Source organism: Zalophus californianus, chromosome 1, assembly GCF_009762305.2.
Source record: "Zalophus californianus isolate mZalCal1 chromosome 1, mZalCal1.pri.v2, whole genome shotgun sequence".
NCBI lineage: Eukaryota > Metazoa > Chordata > Mammalia > Carnivora > Otariidae > Zalophus > Zalophus californianus.
The window spans coordinates 127,813,197-127,827,660 of NC_045595.1; the positions used below are offsets into that span (position 1 = coordinate 127,813,197).

Sequence of the window (14,464 nt, forward strand, 5' to 3'; positions counted from 1 at the left end):
TCTCCCTCTGACCCTCTTCCATCTCGTGCTTTCTATCTCTCATTCTCTCTCTCTCTCTCTCAAATAAATAAATAAAATCTTTAAAAAAAAAAGAGAGTTAACTTCATTATGCTACACTTACTATACTACCCTATTTCCAAGCAAAGATAAATAAACTGAAATATATATTTACCATTTTAATACTATGCAACAACTGAAATTAACATTCTATTTTCTGTTTCTCAAAAATGGTCTCGTTCTTTCTGAACTTAACTTCAGGGTTTGTTTTTTTTTCAATCTTTTTATCCATTAACATCCTTCTAAAACAGAGAGTGCTTAAAATTTCATGCTGTTAGTATTATCTTTTCTTCTGTCAAACCACATGGCTTTTGAGATGGCTCTCACCACACCCTGAGGTGGTTAAGTTTTGATATAGCCTGGTACCAAAAGAACATGGCATTTTCCTTTAAAGACATAAATTTTGAAATGCAAAAGATAATATGATGCAAAGTATCTACTTTTTAAACTCTTGGCTTAAGCAGAATTTTGATTTTTGAGAACATAAGAAACAGGTCATTTAGCCAAGATCTGGGAGTACAGGAATCACAAAGACCCAAAATATAGTATCTTAGTCTAGGAGAGCAAAGTATAGGGATTTGTTTGCCCCCTGAAAATATACCTCCTGAAAACAGATTGATGAACCAAGACTAAATGGGTTCTTAACTTGAATTTACCATTATAGACATGTTTAAGTCATCATATAAAAAAATCCTTTCTAAACATCTTCTCTATGAATCTTTTTTTTTCTTTTTGTTTATTGCTTACAAAAATTTCCTAAGAAACTTTTGATTTTTAGTTGCATAGATTTATTTTTTTAATTGGTGGTCTATTTTTTTTAAGATTTTATTTATGTATTTGAGAGAGAGAGAAAGTGAACGAGCATGAACAGGGGGAGGGGCAGAGGGAGAGGGAGAACCAGACTCCCGCTGGACAGGGAGCCTGATGCGGGGCTCAATCCCAGAATCCTGGGATCATGACCTGAGCTGAAGGCAGATGCTTAACCAACTGAGCTACCCAGGAGCCCCTGGGGTCCATTATTTTTCCTTTGAAGTCATACAGATACTTGTACTGATAAACTGGAAGAGATTGCCTTTGGGCATATGTAATTTGCCTATAACTCACCAATAGAAAAAGATAAAATCACTTCAAGAAGTCCCATTAAATCCAAGTGATCAATTTTCATTTTTGTAATTAATCTTTCCTAAAATCAAAAACACCACAAGAAAAAATGTGAAATGAAGCAAATTATTGGGGATGAAAATAAAATTTCTTTTCATACTAAAATAATGTAGATCTTAGAAGTCAAGAATTCAGAAGTATCTTTCCCTTTTACAACTTTGTTGCTCTCCTACCTGTCCATCTAGTAAATCTAACCAGAGGAACAACTAAATACTGAGGTAAATTGTATGGTTTAGGCCATTTCCCAGTTATTAAACTAGAACCAGTCTTTCTGATCCTTCATGCAAAAATTCTTTATACTATATTACAACAGCTTCAAATTCCTTGAAACTCTTATTTAAAAAAATATTATTCAGAAATATATTATTTTATTTGGGTTCGGGTTGAACAAGGAATATACAAGGGATTTTTCAGATAATCAATAGAAAATACACAGGAGAAAGTATACACATTAGGAGTCCACATTTTTGTCATCAAAGCTATTTTACATTTTTTTTCCTTTGCTCTTAGCCAAATAATTACCTTTGGTAATAACAACTGTATAAAAGTGATAAGAAAATAAAGAAGATAATAGTATAATCCTAGAGTGAATTTAGGAATTTCTTTTTTTTCCTATATGCCTAATTTTCTCCTACTTCCTTTTGTGCTTTGTTATAGCCCTGACTAAAGAAATGCAAAGTTCTTTTTTTATTGAAATGCAAAATTCTCGCTTTACCGTTAATCTTGAGAGGGGTAAAATAATGCAATTATTCTGATTGGGGGGGCACTCTATTTTCTTATATTCTCTCCTAGATGCTTTATTCTTGTGTTCCTTCCAAACAATTTAAGCAAATATACTGGCTTTGCATATGTTACAATATTAAGTGTTTGTCAGTAAAATGCAGTATCCCTGAGTGAGCTGACTTGTCTGACATGACTTTTTCCTAGGACCTTACATCTATATTTCTGATTTTTGCAGTACTTTATTTCACTTCCCCTCTCCCCTCACTAGTATCCTGATAAGGAGGCAAGCAGCAAAATTATTATTCACATTTAAAAGAGAGAAAACTGAGGCTAGAAAGACTTGTCCAAGGACACACGTGTAAGCCCTTAGAGACACTGAGAGTTATAGCAAATATATGCTACAGAAAACTTGGTTTTATTGCATACTACATCATTATGAGATAAATTCACTTTCTTCGAATGTGGAAAGCAAAGAGACTTGTTAGAAAACATATAATTTCCCAAGTGAGCCAAGAATATGCTTTGCCCAAAGAGACACCTGGAATTAATTGTTGCTCTCTTAAGAGATCAATGGGACACATGTAGGGATTGGAATGTGTGGCAGAGTCACCAAGGCAGAAGACTTTCATGTTGGCAAAGCAGTGCCTCCCAGATACCTCTTTTAATTGCCTAAACATTAGGAGCAAGCTGTCACCTTGTTGATGAAAGCTTTAGTTGGTATCTTGATACTTGGCATTCCTACCTCCAGTGGACATAAAATTAAGGTTTGGAAAATATGAGGAAAATTTAGCTCTTAGCTAAACTCCTTAGATCAAAGCCTTCTTATCTAATAAAATAATTCTAAGTAGGAGTTATTTCTTCCTCATTCATTTCCTTCCTTCCTCTTTTTTTTCTGCCAACAGATATTTTTTGTAAATTGCTTAACAAAAGTCTCATGATCCACTTAAAAAGAACAATTTTAGTTAATGCTTAACAAATTTTTGGAACCCAAGAACTATGATCTATTATTAGTATCCATGAGAAAGAAAAATAAACCTCAAATCCTTCCCTTAACAAGGTTATAAGCTAGTGTGAGATGGAAGATGTATAAAATTGACCACACCACAATATAAATATGATAAGTGGTAGTACTGAAAGGAACAAACTAATTGTCTTCGGAATTCAGAGAGAAAGAGATGGACTTCATTAAGGATAGCAAAGTGAGGCAAAACTCAAGAATTAATTTTCAGATATGTCCATCTCTTTCCTTTCTTCTCCCTGGTTGATCAGAATTTATGTCAAACTGCACAGCCATCTTTTTGGAATTCCTAAAGGAATATAATAGTTGTTGAATAACCAGACCAATAAAAGTTATCTTTAGACATTTAAGCCAACTTCCATATTGCTTTTCTCTGTCATTTGAAGATTTTTCTTCAGAGGAATAAAATGCTTCAACTTCAAAACCTCAAAAATATTCCTCAGTTCAATTTTGGAATCTTAATATTATGATTCTACATGGATCATGACTTGTATCTCTTTTTGCTGTGCCCTCTCTACGTGAAATAGAATAAGAAAATTAATTACACCAGTTGATAACAACCACATTTGATAAGGGTGATTGTTGGGCAGGAATATTGGGGTGGGGGAAGCACACCAAACTAATGTATTTTGGCAAAGATGAGACTCTATCATAATCATTGCCAGAGCTGTCTAATTATATACTCCATGGAGGAGAGAATACAAGATACCCCTGAAGCTAAGTGATGTAGCAACCCTGGCTGTACTTCTTCCAGTTGAGGTGAAAGTATAAATTATGGAAAATAGGATGCCATCATAACTGTTATGATGGTGTTTGATTGGGTCCTATCTTCAGTTAGTACCACAATACAACAACTGTAAAGAACAATTTAGCCACATTCAATGATGGTTTTGAATTTCATACTGACATTTTGTGGAAGAATATAATGCATCTCAGTTAATTTCATGCTTACTTGAGTAGAAATATATGAAAGTCTAGCTAGCTCACACATTTCAATATAAGTTGAAGCCACTAGTCCTTAAACATGTCTTGATAATTGGAAAAAAGAAAAATCACTCTGAAGAACTCCTGAATGTGTATTTTATAAATCAATGCTTATGTGTTAGCCATTGATAAATGTATGCCACACCGTTTGTAGACACCTATTTCTATCAACTGACTTCTGTTTATTCCTAATTTTGGTGTTTAGAATTTTTATGCTCCCTCAGCCTTTTTTCTTTTTTTTTCTTTTTTTTTTAAGATTTTATTTATTTATTTGAGAGAGCGAGCATGAGAGAGAGCATGAGAGGGAAGAGGGTCAGAGGGAGAAGCAGACTCCCCGCTGAGCAGGGAGCCCGATGCGGGACTCAATCCCAGGACTCCAGGATCATGACCTGGGCCGAAGGCAGTTGCTTAACCAACGGAGCCACCCAGGCGCCCTCCCTCTGTCTTTTTTCATCATCCATGAATATAACGTCTCTTTATCCACCTGTTCATTTATTCAATAAATGTTCATTGAGAACTAGTATATATGAGGCAGTTCTAGGCACTTGGCAATATGGTGGTGAATAAGACATAAAAGATCTTGGTGCATGGGGAAGGGGAGGGCCTGAATGCTGCACCCTGAACCCATCATTTTGGATCCATCTAAACATCTGCTTCCAGTTTCTAGATTGAATTAGCAGTGAGTGGAGCCTGAGGCCCCTGACGCCTGAGGGGACTTGTTAGAGATGGACCACCAGATTCCTTACGATGACTAGCTGGAGGTTTTCCTGCCTGCCTATGAGAATGCCCCAGCATGGATTCCTCCTTATGAAAGTGTATATTACCCAGACTACAAAAATAAGTTGACCCAGTTTCTGCCCTGAATTGTCACACCGAAGTAGTCCCCTGGAGCTCAGTTGGGATTTAATATCTGAGGAGGAAAATGCCTCCCAGATAGACATTTTTATCTCCAACGTGATTCCTGACTCTGATGCACATCAAGCAGAACTTCAGGAAGGGGACTAAGTCCTAGCTGTGAATGATGTGGTTTCCCAAGATATTGAGCACAGCAAGGCTGATGAAATCCTGAAGACAGCCTGTGAAATCAGCGCAAGTATCTTCTTCTTTCCCTACAATTATCATTGCCAAAGAGAGAGGACTGTGCACTATAGAGCTGCAGTCCATAGCCCTCCACAAGGAATCTTCTTGGATAAGCTAGCCAGACCTCAAGAAAGCCTCTTGGGAAACTCTACTCTTGGCCCCACCCTGGAAGAGTGGAGTGGGGAGGTTAGGGGCACAGTGAGGCCCTGCATGGAGCCAGCTAGCCAACTGCATTACCCAAATTGTACTGTATGTTTTGTTCCCTATTTTTCTAGATGAGCTTCATTCCCCCACATTTCAAGGTTCATTCCTTTGGAATCCCAGGTTCCAAGTCATTGAAGATCTTACAGCCCACTTGAGAAGTCAACGTGTACAAAAATTTTAAGTAAGATTTTAAGATTGTACATGATTAACTACATTAGGAATGAAGTAGTATGCTATACAAGGAGTCAGGCTTTATAGCCAGACACACATAGATTTGATAATAGGTTTGCTATTTAAGAGCTTTGTGATAATTAGGCAAATCATACACTCTTTCTAAATCTCAGATGTTTCTTTTCATGTGTAAAATAATATATACTTAGCAAACTTGTTTTGAGGAGATGAAAAATAGGTGTGAATACCTGGCAAACAATACATGTGCAATAAATATTAGTTTGCTTCCTTTATTTTGCAATCAAGAGTAGTAGTGCTAATTAAATCCTCTAGCTTTCTGTGTGCAGTGGGTAGGGGCAATTAAATTCAATAATGTTTAATATGATCTTATTTTTCCAAAATGGGTTGGAGAGATTTAATAGCTGGGTTTTGCAATAAAGTGAAAAATTAGAATTTCAGGTGAAAGAACTGTGTTTTAGTCTATTCCAAATAATGATTCTTTTCGGAAGACAGACCTGATATCCTTCTTTTTCTTTTATGAAATGAATTAGAAGAGATACACTTTCAATGCTAAATAACCTAAAAGGCTTTTAAGCTCCATTCAAATTATCTTCTCAGTCATTTTTAATATTCTTTAACCTAAATATCCTTTAAGAAATAAGCAAAATAGATATTTGCTTTTCAATTAGATTGTTTATAATGATGACTGAAATAAAAAATAAAATATAAAATTATTAAAATTAATATTTAATATTAAATAAATTAATAATTAATATTAAACATCAAATATTAAAATATGATATATGCCTGTTGACTGAATGTATGTATATATTACATTTTGCATGAAAGTAAGCAGACACTGTCTGTGTTCAATAGTAGATTGCATTATTAAGTGAAACTATACAATGGAAGAATATTAAGTTAAAGGGTGCTGTTTAGTTTATTAATTCCTTTGTCATTACTTAATTAGCTTTGCTTTGTTGTTGTTTGTTTTGTATTTTTAGCTTTGCTTTTTTTTTTAATCTATTTCTTTTTTTTAAGATTTTTATTTATTTTTTGAGAGAGAGAGAATGGTAGAGAGAGAGCATGAGAAGGAGGAAGGTCAGAGGGAGAAGCAGACTCCCTGCCGAGCAGGGAGCCTGATGCGGGACTCAATCCCGGGACTCCAGGATCATGACCTGAGCCGAAGGCAGTCGATTAACCAACTGAGCCACCCAGGCACCCTCTTTGCTTTTTTTTTGATAAAAACTAGTTACCTCCTAGTGTCAACTCATATTGAAGTATAATTATAAAATTTTAAGATTGAATTTTATTTGTAATTGGATCATTTTAAAAAAACTGAGACCTACATTGTTTTTACAGGTACATTTTGAAAAGGTTAGGAGAATATTCATTAAGAGCAGGAATGCCAGGTACTATGCTATATCACAGAGACACAAATATGAACAAACCTTGTCCAAGAAACTAACTCTCACACTGGTGATGACATAAGTGAAAATTATTCCCACATTTTCAGAGGAGAATGGGAGGGGGAGAGAGTTATTACAAGAGCATGGTCTGTTGGTAATTAGGTGTAGATAGGCTACAGAGTTAGCCAAATGGTTGGGGGGAGGCAGAAGCACACAATCTGCCATGGTAAATTATACACGGCTCATCTTCATTTTTTTTTTCTTTCTATCGAAATGCAACTATAAAATCCAGTTTTTATCCTGCAGAGCAAAGAAACTCTACTAGATTTTAAATTTTATTTAGTCTTTTCCAAATGTACTACAAAATTTCATGCTTTACCATATTTCTGGGAGTTTGTTTATTTTCCTTCTGAGATTCTGTTATATAATGTGCATTTGTGATTTGGGGGGTATGTGTGTGTGGTGGGGGAGAAGGCAGTGACTCTATGTTATAAATTAGAAAGGGGGACACTTGCAATCTCCTCATTCTGCCTCAGTCTGCTTTTTTGCAGGGCAATAGAAGAAAAGAAAAAAATGTTGAATCTCATGATTACCGTTGATAATAGTTGAAGGTAGGAGAAGAAGCATAGTTTGAGTGGATGACCCAGCAAGTAGAATGAAAAACCCCTACTTGGCCCTTCATTTTATGCTGGAGCTCTATTTCTTTCATTGGAGATTTTAGTGCAAATCAGTAACCATAACCACAACAACAATGAAGCGTTAGCAACTCCACTCATCTGTACTGCTTTATTTTTCAAGAAACACTGTGTATATTTTTAGAGTTAGTAATACTATTTAGAATTATGTATGTGCTTATGTATATATGTGTACATAAATATGTATTTATATTACAATATTTTAAAAAATATAAGTCTAAATAATATTACTATGTAACATATACAATGTATACATACATTGTGTGTATATGTTATATACAATCTATATTTTACATATAAATATGTAATATATACCACTAAGAAAAATAAAGCAAGTAAACAAAAAATGAGCTTTTTTATTTTATATTTTTGAATTGTCATTATTATTATTATTATTGAAGTCCCTTAGTAAAAAAAAGAAAAATGAATAAGTAGAATTTAAGAGTAGAGAGCATTTGAAAGAGTCCTTACTCCCTTCAGCCTTTATAGTTCTCATTAAGTTTATATCCTCTTGAGTGAACTATCAGGTCCTCAGTAGATAATCAGTTAATATTTGGTGGCTATTTTGATTGAGATGTCCATGTAAGAAAAAATAGTAAATAAGAATTATTTTTTTCTATATTCCTAGAAGGAGGGGAGGAATCAGAGAGGCTTTATGTCACTTGAACCTAAAAATCATTCTAACAGATCTATAAAACTATATGTTGTTATATTTGGTCTCTTGACCATTTATCTAGATCTTATCTTCAAAACCAACCAGTTTCGTCTGTTAACTCCAAGAAAACAGCTTTTGATAATAAAACTCACTTGGCAAATTACTTACAACAGGTGTGTGCATTCTCTATTTTTCCCTTTTAATTATTTAGCCATTTCTGGCATGGTCGACTGTTCCTTTGGGGGAAATTAACAATATTGCTTCCTACCTGTAAAGGCATATTCCTCTATCACTCATTCATTTATTTCTGAGTTAGCACAAATTAAAAGTGTATTTTGCAAGAAAAACTCAATTATGAAATTCCTGGTAGATTTTCTATCAAGTAAATATGGAGCAAATCTATGATAAAGCTATTTAATAATATTGGTGATGACATAAATGTATCTAAAATCATGGAGAAAACAGGATTTTTTTATTAGGACTAAAAATGTTTTGAAATATTTTCATCTTAATGAACTTAGTTACCAAAAGATTTAAATAAAACATAGAACTAATGCATTATTCTTTTGAATGAGTACTTATAAAATGTCTACACAATACATTTGGTCTCTGAAACAATATATTTTAGTGTATATTATGTTATAACCAAGTATTGTCTTTTCATTCAACTGTCTTATTTCAGTCTAGGAAATTGTTTGGATATTGAAAAGAGATCATTTGCATCTTTTTCCTTAGAATCTTTTCCAAATATTAACAATTCTCCAAAGTTTAAATGAACTTTTCCCTTGATTTAGGAATATTCTGTTTCAAAATATCAGAATATTCTTATCAAATGTGCAGATAGAAGAGAAAAACCCTGCTGCTATTCTTATTAACTCTTACTTCCAGAGCCCAACAGGGCTCCATAGCATATTCAGTGTATCTAGCCAAGAACCATTTAATGAGAAAGAGAATTATACACTGACCACCTGCAGCAAATTATCATGATGTCCTGAGCATAGGGGAATCTCATGTATCTAGATAAATCCAGAATTAGATTAAACACACATCTGAAGGATAACAACTTAAAAGAAGTCAGAGAGGTATTCAAGAAATTTTACCTGTGCCCTGTAGAGTCTAAAAAATTGTTTATTTAGCTGCTGCTGCTGTTGCAACATGTTTATTATGTGTCAAAAAACTATACCACAACTTATTCCACACATCTGCAGGACACACAGCTCCAAAAATCCCACAGAGTAGCTGGGATATGCCATGCCAGCCAGGTTAGCAGGAGGGAGAAGGTAGTTATAACACCAAGTCTTTGACACACAGATTCCCAAAGGGAGTAAGTAGAAGGAGGGAAGGAAGGAAGAAAAGAAAGAAAAGATAGGAAGGAGGGAAGGAAGGAAGGAAGGAAGGAAGGAAGGAAGGAAGGAAGGAGGAAGGAAGGAAGAAAGAAAGAAAGAAAGAAAGAAAGGAAGGAAGAAAGAAAGAAAGAAAGAAAGAAAGAAAGAAAGAAAGAAAGAAAGAAAGAAAGAAAGAAGAAAGAAAGAAAGAAAGAAAGAAGAAAGAAAGAAAGAAAAGAAAGAAAGAAAGAAAAAGAAAGAAAGAAAGAAAGAAAGAAAGAAAGAAAGAAAGAAAGAAAGAAAGAAAGAAAGAAAGAAAGAAAGAAAAAGAAAGAAAAAGAAAGAAAGAAAGAAGGAAGGAAGAAAGAAAGAAAAAGAAAAAGAAGCATAAATGTCAAGTTTTCAAATTCTAGTAACATTTCAGTTGACTGCAACTGTTGCTTCATGCATCATCTCAAATGAAGGAAATAAGGGAAGGGTACTTGTCCCCTCTAAGAGAAAGGGCTCTTGTGAGCTTTCATCCATCCCACCAAAAAGCAGTCATTTTAGCTCAGTTAACAAAACAAAAAAGTGAAATACATGTAAACCCAATTTTAAGCTAAAAGTTAAGTCTCCAAAGGAATATTGGAAAGAACACAGGCTTTTTCTTTCCCCTAAGAAAGCTAGACTGAATTAGGCAACTAACATATACTATTTATGTGACAAAGTGGGAGCATTATTTAATATTTTTGCTCTTGGGCTCCTCATGTGTAAAATTGGGATAATAATAGTATTAGCCCGTTGCATGTTAATACATCAAATATAGTAATATATGTAAAAAGATACATACATATTATTATGTCTTGACTCTCCTTTTATCTTTAGTTGCATGTTCTAATGCAGATTAGGCTCTTCTCTGAAATTTATAAGCCATAATCTCTTCGAGTGAATATGAGTTATCTTCTTTCTGCTCAGTGGTGGGGAAAGGAAGTTGGCTGCTTGCTCACAAAAAGAACTTTCTGACCAATAAATCTTATGTCTTCCCCAAATCTCTTCATTCTAATTTTAATTGTCATTTACACTATTGTTTTTTTCAGATAAATCACTTTTTAAATATCAAAGTCTTCAAATTGGACTCAAATCTTTCATCAACTGCCATGTAGATAACAATAATCACAATAATAGAAATTCTAACAGTTTGTACAGTGCTTTCACATTTATAAAGCATTTTGACATGCATTGTCATATTACATACTCAGAAAACTCTTGTTATAAAGGCAAATATCACATCTCTTTTAGGGCTGAAGACATAAATGGACTTTGGAATATTCTGCACCTGACAAAGCCAGAATTCAGTCCAGGTCTTTCTAATCTCAGAACTCTTTGCTGTATCACATTGCCTTTCTGTAACAAAAATTTCCAGGTTGATGTCTGTTCATTAACCTGCCTCCATATGCTTCCTAGGCACATTTTCCCCATTCATATTTTTTTAAAACTATATAGTTTTTCTATTGGAATGCACATCATTTTTAGCGACATTATAGAAACTCTAGGGGCTATGGGATGCTGGAAAAAAACTGCCTCTGAGATACTAACATGTTTCCTTCATGGGGACAGGGCCCTCTCTCTGCTGAGAATCACAGCTTTTGACTTCAGACCATGAGCCTTGGCACTGAACTACTGAAATGGTTACGCTTATCCATTTTCTCTCTCCCAGTTCCTCCATCAAGTATTCAACTTTGCTTTTCCTAAGACCCTCAAATATTAGTACCCTCCCCTCACAATATATCTGACACACACACACAATTTAATAAGAAGCTCCCCTCCTTGCCACACAGATTTTCCTCTTTCCTCAGATTCCTGGGCCACTTTTTCTGTACTTTGATCCATTCTAGTGGTATCCATTCTGCTTTTCTCAGACTTCTTTGTGTGTCTCAAATCCTTAATCTCTCCTGTAATGAAACTGTTCTTTTAGGATTTTTTTTCCAACCAAATTAAAAATATTTCTACCTGAATATACTCAGTCCTCAATTTTCTTGAACTCAGTTACCTGAATCTACTGGTCACGTCCTCTCTTAAAAAAATTTAGATTCCATTTCTTTTTTTGTTACTGTTTTTACCATTCTCACATCCCTTCTTGTATTCAATTTATTCTTCCTCCTCTGCCTTCAAAATCTGCGCAGGGCCAGTCCACTCTGTTTCACAGTAAAACAATATGTGGAATGAACTATGGATCATCTTCACTTAGATGGCCCACCAGCAACTAATTCTCAATATGTAAAAATGGAGCACATCCTATTCAAAATTGAACTCCCTCATTTTTTAAAAAGATTTTATTTATTTCTTCGAGCAAGAGAGAGCATGAGCAGGGGGAGGGGCAGAGGGAGAGGGAGAAGCAGACTCCCCGCTGAGCAGGGAGACTGTATGGGGCTCAATCCCAGGACCCGGAGATTATGACCGAAGCCAAAGGCAGACCCTTATCCAACTGAGCCACCCAGATGCCCTGAATTCCCTCATTTTCACCACACAAAATGCTTCTCTGTCCTATAACATATTTTTTTCAATATTAGCATTATTCTTCTGGAATTCTAAATAAGAAAAGAGCTAATTTTGATGCTTCTCTCTCTCTTATCCTTCCGTTCCAAGTCCTACCACTACATATAATGTCCCCCAAACTGCATTTAATGAGAGTGACATAGCTTTGGACTGATGGGCTTCAACAGCCATGCGGCAGTGGGCTACTGTGTAGCTGGGAGCTCTAATGGAGCAAAATCATAAAAGAACTGGAAAGAACTAGAAATTATATATCACTTAAAAAAATTACTCAGATCCAAGCATTTGTTTTGCATGTCACCTCCACTGTCCAGGTTCTTATCAATCCATGCCTAGATTTTTAGTGTTTTTAATTAAAAGGTAAATAACTAATGCAGAATAAATATTATCACTTTATAAGGTATTTTAACATGTATTCTTATATTTGAGCATTATAACATAGGAAGGTCCTATTGTTACCATAACCGATTTTTCACAGAAAAGACAGCTGAGACTTGGAGTGCCTAAGTAAATATTTCATGATAAACTAAAATCCTGAAATTCAAAATTTTGTCTTATGTCTACTCTGTTATGCTAGCTCCTAGCATATATATCTACATTCATATAATCCACATTTCCTCTGGCAGATGAGGAAATTTACTTTCCTCATGGTAAAAATATTTTGATCATGGAATAGCAATGATAATGTAATATTTATCTTATAAAATTAAACCCCAGCTTTGAAGGCCCTCCAAAGATTAACACTGTTTCAGCCCTCCAACTTTATTTCTTGTTTCTCCCCTACATACCTTTGCTCCTTCCAGACCAGTCTTCCCACCATCCTCTATAGTCAAGACAAAATCTCTTACCTCTGTGCCTTCACTTATATAGTTCTTCCTCAAATGCCCTCGGTTCTTTCCTTCCTCCTTTAATCTTTGTCATATAAAAATGTGCTTCAAATTTCACCTTCTCTATAAATCATTTCCATTGAAAATATTCATCCATAACTATGGCTTTCTGCATGTGCAGTTGTGTGTAACCACCTCTAAAATGGAGAAGCCAGTCACATGTTCAGATTTTTATCCCCGACTTTTATAGAAAGCACTGCAAAGACATAGACATTGAATTCTATACATATCACTTTAAGAAAAGAATAAACTTCTATAAAGTGGGGATTATCTCAGAAAATCCATATATTATTGTGAATATGACATTGCCCACTATGATTGTTTCCTTTTAAGGAATTCTTAGTTTTTATCATTTTTTCTGTTTAACATCTTATCTCTCCAGCTATATTGCTAGCTCTTTGAAGAGACTATCATGTGCATCTATGATTCCCTATAATTCTGAGATTCCTGTTGAGATGATAATACACTTGAGGCTAAAAACAATGCAGAAGGATTTTTCCAAGAAGCAGACCATAAATCCCAAAGGATAAATGCCACTACATCCTGTATTGACCCACCATGTTTTATTGCTAACCTGTTCTAGAAAAGAGGTCAGTTAAACCAGTGGTCTGGAAAAGTGTAAAAATATTTGCACTTAATAAAATCATACCCTAAGCTTTGTATTTTGTTCTCCAATAATATATTTGTGTATTTGCAACCAAGTTATCACATGGCTCATCTCTTTCTTTCATCAAAGAACTTTATGTGACTCTTCTTATCCCTTTTTTTTATAGTTTTTATAAGTTAGAAGAAAAGAGATAAATCTAAGCAGATTCTCACTGGTTACTTAACAGTCCAAACTCTTCCTCTATCTGTGAACATTCAGCTATGATTCTTCTAGGAAATGTCCTGGGATCAGACAGATGAAGCAGAGCCATCTGTCAACTTGGAAAAAATCCCACTCCAGACAGACAGGTAGCACTTTGCTCTAGTCACTGATTGAGCCATTTATAGAGGATTTACACATGGCAAAGAAAACATAATCTGACTTAGCAGCTTAGGCTATGTATTTAGAGGATCACTCAAAGAAGATTCTGACACACATAAAGATATGTTGGCTGTTAAAAATATTTCATACTATAATATAGAAAAATATCAGTTAGGAAAGAGATAAGAGATATCCAATGACTTTCAACAAAGAGTAGAACTTTCATGGGAAAGCCAAGGCAAAAACAGACTAGCCAAATATCTACTCTCCTTTTAGATTACCTGAGTGTAAAATATTTAAAAAGGATTCATTGCTAAAATGTGAGGCTCTAACAGCAACAAGTAGTTATACAGAAGAGAAAGACAAAAATATGGATCATAGTGATAAATACAGTTCTAAAATTCTGAATATTTTCTGTCTTATTTATAAACACAGCCATAAAATATACTAAAAAACATTTCCCCATAAAACATATTGATTTGAGATTGTAGGGGAAGGGAATGAAGATAATTATTTAAAATATGCCATATTTCTTATTAAAAGGATATAAAATGAATTTTATAATTATCAGAGCCACTCAATGAAGTAGAAGTATT

General features: G+C 34.5%; 1 pseudogene; it reads left to right on the forward strand.

The window, feature by feature from the left end:
* Positions 1–4,668: 4,668 nt before the first annotated feature.
* LOC113915943 lies at positions 4,669–5,382 on the forward strand (annotated as a pseudogene).
* The last annotated feature ends 9,082 nt before the right edge of the window (positions 5,383–14,464 follow it).